The 6,437-nt window shown below is 45.0% G+C and overlaps 1 protein-coding gene across 7 annotated transcripts in view; it reads right to left on the bottom strand.

Annotated features, from left to right (window-relative positions):
• The window catches only part of CSNK2A1 (casein kinase 2 alpha 1), a 47,516-nt gene extending 41,355 nt beyond the window's left edge, over positions 1 to 6,161 (bottom strand). For 6 of the 7 annotated variants that reach the window (XM_081833043.1, XM_081833046.1, XM_081833047.1 and 3 more), the window contains exon 1: positions 6,020 to 6,161. The gene's annotated coding sequence lies outside the window, so the exon portion shown is untranslated. Of the gene's footprint in view, positions 1 to 2,021; positions 2,076 to 6,019 lie in introns of all 7 variants that reach the window. The other variant, XM_081833044.1, reaches the window with a different exon arrangement.
• Between the last annotated feature and the right edge of the window lie 276 nt (positions 6,162 to 6,437).

The raw sequence follows: 6,437 nt of genomic DNA, 5'->3' as shown, positions 1-6,437 counted from the left end.
CCCGCTTGTGTTCCCTCTCTTGCTGTCAAATAAATAAATAAAATCTTTACAAAATCAATCAAATATCACAAACATTATTACCTTAAAGTGCTAAGACCTTACCTTACACCTAATCCAACAAGTCATATCATTTGTCAGTTTCTTTTCTTTTTTTTTTTTAAAGATTTTATTTATTTATTTGAGACAGAGAGAATGAGAGACAGAGAGCATGAGAGGGAGGAGAGTCAGAGGGAGAAGCAGACTCCCTGCCGAGCAGGGAGCCCGATGCGGGACTCGATCCCGGGACTCCAGGATCATGACCTGAGCCGAAGGCAGTCGCTTAACCAACTGAGCCACCCAGGCGCCCCCATTTGTCAGTTTCTAAACTTATACAAATTGACTGTATTATGCAGAGGTTGTCATACAGTTGCCAAAACAATTATCATAAATGTTGTAACAGTTAACATCTATCTCTGAGGCCCTTCATATGGTAGGTACTGTGCTAAATCTGTTACATCCACTATGGCGATTCTCACAATGACTCCATGAGGAAAGTGAGGCACAGAGAAATCTGTCCAAGGTAAAACCTAGAAAAAGGGAAAGGCAAGGGTGCACAGGGAATATGGTTCAAAAGCCATGAATCTCCATTGCCTGGACCAGCATTCTAGGCCAGCTCTAGGGCTGATTCTTGGTTGAGCCACTTAACCTTCGTGCGGCCCAATTTCCTTTACTCTAAACCCTAAAGTCAAAAATACAGTCTCAGAAGTCCTTCATACCCTGAAATGTTCTAATTTTATAATCATCTTTCTATTCAGGTAACTAATCAAAAAGAACTGGACTTCTTTCCTCCAACCTCTGAAGTTCTCACTAAAGTTGAGAGTCCATTTTATTAATCTAATCAATAGGACACTATTGCAGAACAAAAACAAACAGGCTTTTTTAAAAGCTAGAACTCCATTCTGCAATTATAATTCCCAAATCTGACTCTTAACCTCAAATGATAATGACAGGGAGAAAAGACCTTAACAACTCGGGGTTGGGGTAGGAGCTGTAAAAAGAACAGACTATACTGTACAGAGGTGGTTATCAATTCACAAAAAAAGATCACCCATTTCCATCTCCTCTAAAAAGTTGGAAATAGGGGTGCCTGGGTGGCTCAGTCGTTAAGCGTCTGCATTCGGCTCAGGTCATGATCCCAGAGTCCTGGGATCAAGCCCCGCATCAGGCTCCCTGCTCCGCGGGAAACCTGCTTCTCCCTCTCCCATTCCCCCTGCTTGTATTCCCTCTGTCGCTGTGTCTCTCTCTGTCAAATAAATAAATAAAATCTTTAAAAATAAATAAATAAAAAGTTGGAAATAAGTCTTTAAAGGGCTCTCATATAAACTCACTGCTTCATTCAACCAATAAAAAGTAATGAAGAAAGGGGTGCCTGGGTGGCTCAGTTGGTTAAGCGACTGCCTTCAGCTCAGGTCATGATCCTGGAGTCCCTGGATCGAGTCCCACATCGAGTCCCACATCGAGTCCCACATCGAGTCCCACATCGGGCTCCCTGATCAGCAGGGAGTCTGCTTCTCCCTCTGACCCTCCCCCCTCTCATGTGCTCTCTCTCTCATTCTCTCTCTGTCAAATAAATAAATAAAATCTTAAAAAAAAGTAAAGAAATTATGTCATTAATCCAAGACATTTATTATAGGTATGGGAAAATCACCTATTTATAGGATAAATCCTACCAAAATGGTTTAGAACTCTAGAATCTACATTTTACCAAGCTAGTCATCTAGCCAATTCAAACTGCACTTAAGGACAGTAACAGGATATTTAAACACCAAGGAAAAAAGGCATAGATTCCACTCAACACAATTACTCTGTGAAGTCTTCTAGGACCAAATCACTTTGCAAAATAATCCTTGCTACTTTTGTTCTCTAGAAAATAATCTCCCCAAGATTCTTAAATAAAATCACCAAAACCCCCTCTATTAGTTTTCTATTGTTGCTATAACAAATTACCACAAATATAAAACAACACAAACTTATTATCTCACAGTTTCTATAGGCCAGAAGTCAGGTGGGCTTGGCTGGGTCTTCTGCTTAGGGTCCTGCAAGACCAAAAATCAAGATGTCCACGCTGCTCTCTTCCTTGTTGGAAACTCCAGGGAGAAATCTGCTTCCAGGCTCATTTAGATTGTTGGCCAAGTTTAGTTTCTTGGGTTGTATGACTGATGCCTCCATTTCCTTGCTGGCTGTCAGGCAGGGCTGCCCACATGCTTTCCATGAAGCCCCCTCCAGTAATGTCAGGTTGACTGCCTCTCATGTTTCAAATCTCTGACTTGTTCTGCCCATCTCTCTGACTCCAGCTGGAGAACGTTCTCTGCCTTCATGTTAGATTGGACCCACTCAGAAAATCCAGGATAATCTTCCTATCTTAAAATACTTAAACCATAATTACATTTGCAAAGTCCCTTTTGCCACATAATGTTAATATTTAGATTCCAGGGCTGGGTGGGGCAGGGTATCATTTCATCTACCACAGCCCACCGTCTGACCTCCAGAGATTCATATCTCTCCCAAATGCAAAATACATCCATCCCACATCCTAAGGTCTCATTCCATTATAGCATCAACTCAAAGTCCAAAAATCTCACCTAAAGCTCATCAATTAAAAAGTCCCTAATCTCATTTTCTAAATCAGGTGTAGATGAGGCTCTGAGCATAATACAGTAAGTAAAACTCATGGGGCACAATTCCTGAAAACAAAAGTTATCTGCTCCCAACAGACAATGGTGGTACAGGCACAGGGCAGCAGTTAAAGACATTCCAGTTCCAACAAGAAAAATGGAAGAGAAAACAGATCCATTGGTCCAAAGCAGTTTCAAAATCTGGGCAAACTCTGTTCCATTTCAAAGTAAGGGCAAAATCCTCTGTAGCTTTCAGGTCCACCTCTCTGTGCTCTTGGTTCCACCCTCTGAGTCACCCACCTTTTTTAATGAAAAGCAGCAAACTCACACCTGAGTTTTACCAGCCTGTTTCCTGCCTAGAATTTGGGGGTTTTAATAGCCCTCTTTAACTTTCTACTGTCTTTTTCAATCCAAGCTGGCATTGTTTCTGACAGTATAAAATCCTCAAGGACCTCATGGACTTTCCACAAATTTCACAGGGGTTCACTCCATTAGTCAGATTCATATCCATAAATACACCAGACTGCACCTTCAACCCTCTGCTTGGAAATCTCCTCTGCTGGATAGCCAGGTTCATCACTTACCAGTTCTCTCTTCCACATAACCACAGGATACAATTCTAAGCTTATTTGCCACTATGTAACAAAGATTCTTTTTCCTCCAGTTTCCAGTGCCTATGTCATTGCCACCTGGCCCTAACTTGCAGTCAACATCCCTATTTCTATAATCTGTTCCAGGCCTTTTCTATCAGACTCCTCAAATATTTTCTGGCTTTCATCCACGTCCACGTTTTTGGGTAACAGTATCCCACTCCAGGTACCAAAAATCTAGACTAGTGTTTTACTGCTGCCATAACAAATTAAAACAAACAGGAGTGGCTTAAAACAATAGAAATTCATTATCTCACAGTTTCTGTGGGTCAGAAGCTGGTGGGTGTGGCTATGTTTTCTGCTTAGGGTCTCACAAGGCCAAAATCAAGGAATATTCCTTGCTGGAAACTCTGGGGAAGAATCCACTTCCAAGCTCATTCAGGTTGTTGGTCAAACTCACTCAGTTTCTTGGGGTTGTAGGACTGAGGTCTCCATTTCCTTGCTGGTTGTCAGCTGGGGCTGGTCTCTGCTACTAGAGGCTGCCCGTATTCCTTCTCATGCTTTCTATGTGGCCCCCTCTAGCAACAGCAAATGGAGTCCCTCTCATGATTGGAATCTCTGATTTCACCCTTCTCCCCTCTCTTGACTCCAAAGTGGAAAAAGCTCTCTGCTTTTAAGGGCACGTGTGATTAGGTTGGGCCTACCCACGAAATGCAAAATAGTCTTCCTATTTTAAGATTCTTAACCCTAATAAGATCTGTAAAGTGCCTTTTACCATGTAACATATTTACAGATTCTGGGAATTAAAGTATAGACATCTTTTTTGGCAGGGGTGGCATTCTGTCGACTACAAACCCAAACCCTATGTAGGGCTTTAAACTCAGTTCCTGAAGAAAATTTCCCCTTTGTCCAAAGGAGTATGTGAAGTAAAGGTGTCTGTTCAGAGTAAAATCAAAGACTCACCCTGTAACAGCGGCTAGGCAACAAGAGAACTAAAAATACACTGTGGGAAAGAAGCTGCCACTTGTTTTATCCCCAAACAGCAAGGCAATAAACCCATTACATAGAAGTAACCCAATGTTCCCCTTAAATGTGTGCTTCTCTTCTCTATTTTATTCCATACAAGAGAACATAACTGGGCATGTTTGTTTTTCTTTTTTTTTTTAAACAAAAGTTGCCCCAGGGTGACCTAACTTTGTAAGCAGTTGATAAATCAATCTAAGCAAATTTCAAATCTTTTCATTCTTTCTTGAAGTCATGTACCCTCCCCCAATGGCACATGAAAGTCAAGTATTTCAAAGTCACACAAGGATAAACCTGCCCAGATAAAACAGCAGGTGAAGTTTTTAAAATGACTTGAGGAAGATCAAGTTACTGGTTCTGGTCTTTCAGTCAAAGGTCCACCAAGCCAATTAAGTCAACTGACTTACAACAAAACAAGAAACTGCAACAATTACTACAAAGGTAATATTCTTCAGTCTTGCCTGTTAGATTCTTGACCACAAATTCTACGCAGGACAGAGGAAGCCGAAATAAACCACCTAGTCCCTTTAATCAAGCACTTACTACCTGTCAGGCACTGCGGTAAGCACTTGACACAAATTATCTTATTTACTGCTCACCATATTGCATGATCTAGGAAATACTGCCCCCACTCTACAGATAGGAAGACCAAGGTTTACAAAGATTAGGACACACAGCTAAGTAGTAATGGCATGATATTTGAGAACCCAAGCACTCTGGTTCTTTACCACTAGCCTGTATTGCCACTCCTTAGATGTAATGCAGTCTCCCAACTCCGAGAAAAATCTTCCCTTTCCAGTTTTCTTTTCATGTCCTCTCCCCATGCCCCCTTCTCATAGAACTCAGCAGCTGAAAGGTAATCAAATTTCCCAAATTAATTTACCACCTTCTTTTCAAACTCTTCCTTTCCCACAATGGCAACAGTCAAGAAGCTACTTCTTCCGACCCTGACTTTGCTTTCCAAAAAACAAACTACTGAAGCTCCACCCATCACCTGCCTAGACTAGAAATGTTCCAACGCTACAAAATAACAAACAACAAAAAAAACAGAAACCAAAATAAAAGTCGTACTCTTTCAAAAGGTCACAAACTTAACACGTATACTGTTGGCCAAGCTTTCATTCTACATACTTCCCTTCCACCCAGGCTCCCAACTAACCCTTAACTCCAACTCCACCCATTCTGCCCCACTTCGTGGTCCCCTCCCCCTTTCTCCCCAGCGACCTCGCCCGGGGCTCCCTCTCCCTTGCACCCCAGCCTGCAGGTGGGAAGCCCGCCTGGCCCAGAGGGACCCTTAGAAAGCCCCCACTCCCATCTGCTCCGCTCCGCGGGAAGGTTCACCCCACCCTACCCAGCAGGCACCACTCCCCTAGGCACCCTCCCCCAGCATCCCCTAGTGGCCCCACCCCTCAAGCTCCCTTCCCCCTCCGGCGACCCCTTCCTCCAAGTTGCCCCCTAGTCCCCGCCCCAGTCCAGCCCTCTCCCCCGCAATAAGCCGGACTCCCGAAAGCCAGTTCCCACCCTCACATCAGCCTCTGCCCACGAAGCCTCACTCCCCGTCCTGAAGGGTGGCCCCAGGCCTCCCCGATGGGCTGCAGGGGCCTCGGCTGGTGTGTGTGTGTGGGGGGGGGCAGGGGAAGGCGACGGGCCGCTCCGGAGTCCGCTGGGAGCGCGAGGGGAGACCGCGCCCCGTTGTCCCATCCTGGGCCCACCTCCACACCCAACGACCTCGCCTGGCGGCTCCCACCATACCTGTGGTGGAAGCGGCAGCAGCGGCCGCTCTCCCCTCTCCTCACACAGACAATATGGCGGCGGCGGAGGAGGAGACACACGGCTCCGCCGCCAGCCGCAGGGACGAGAGCGAGGCTGCAGCCGCCGCTGCCGGAAGCGGAAACCCCCTTCCTACCAGGAGGCGGGGCGGGACCGCTTCCGATTCCACCCCCAGCGGAATCTGGCTGAGTGCGGCCATGCTGGGATGTGCTATTGTATCCCTGCAGGTGCAGTTCCGAATTGGGGGGCAAAATGGAAGAAATTCTCAATGTAAAGCATAATAAAGAGATTTGCAATAATTAAGAGCATTTTATTTTAGTACCTGTTAAGAACTGACGAGGCAGAGAAGAAGAACCTCCCATAGGTTTACAATTGGTTTGCCCCAAGCTAAGATGGCGGT

The sequence above is a fragment of the Leptonychotes weddellii genome, chromosome 10, assembly GCF_054177405.1.
Source record: "Leptonychotes weddellii isolate Sample4059 chromosome 10, ASM5417740v2, whole genome shotgun sequence".
NCBI lineage: Eukaryota > Metazoa > Chordata > Mammalia > Carnivora > Phocidae > Leptonychotes > Leptonychotes weddellii.
Note: the sequence above shows the minus strand (reverse complement) of the source record. Positions and strands in the feature narration are given on the sequence as shown.